This window comes from Saccopteryx bilineata, chromosome 7 (assembly GCF_036850765.1).
Source record: "Saccopteryx bilineata isolate mSacBil1 chromosome 7, mSacBil1_pri_phased_curated, whole genome shotgun sequence".
NCBI lineage: Eukaryota > Metazoa > Chordata > Mammalia > Chiroptera > Emballonuridae > Saccopteryx > Saccopteryx bilineata.
The window spans coordinates 100,257,256-100,258,039 of record NC_089496.1 but is presented as its reverse complement, the minus strand read 5'-3'; the positions used below and the strand labels follow the sequence as shown (position 1 = coordinate 100,258,039).

At 35.2% G+C, this 784-nt stretch overlaps 1 pseudogene; it reads left to right on the top strand.

Annotated features, from left to right (window-relative positions):
• LOC136311302 (U4 spliceosomal RNA) lies at positions 1 to 166 on the top strand (annotated as a pseudogene).
• The last annotated feature ends 618 nt before the right edge of the window (positions 167 to 784 follow it).

The window sequence follows — 784 nt, the reverse complement described above, 5'->3', positions numbered from 1 at the left end:
AGCTTTGCGCAGTGGCAGTATCGTGGCCAGTGAGGTTTATCCAAGACGCGATTCTTTCTAATTGAAAACTTTTCCCAATACCCCACACTATTGTGGGGATTCTAAAACACCCAATACTATTTGCTTTGTCCTAAATATGATAGACTTTTTTATTTTTCAAAACAAAAAGTCTCGTAATCTCAAATTACATTATCTGTATAAGCCCTTTTGTTATTTTAAAATGGAAAGCAAGGGCTTAAGCTCGTAAAATGGCATCAAAGCAGTGCTTTTAACACACTGTTAGATAATGTTCTTCAACTGTTTTTTTAAGTTTGTTTGAAAGAACTATTTTGGCCATTCTGATGTGGCTCTGAGCTCTGATTACATATCACATGGGACAAGCAGATAAAATTGCAAATGAACTAAAAGCAACAATGTGGAAGGGGAAGAAAGGTTACATACCCTTGTTTTGCTAAATAGACCAATTTTTTTTTAATGAGTGTCTTTTATCCATTGAAAGAGTGCTAAACTCCATTATATTTCTTTAAATAGCTTTACTGAGATACAATTTACATGTCATAGAATTCACCCATTTAATTGTGCCATTCAACATTTTTAGCATATTTACTAGAGTTGTGCAACTATCTTCATATGGATTTTAGATGATCTTTATCACCAAGAAGGAAACCCCGTAGCCATTAGCAGTTACTCCCTAGTCATCTCCCCTCTCCCACCTGCCTCTTAACTGTAGGAAACAACTACTCTTTCTGACTATAGATTCACCTGTTATGGACATTTCATCTAG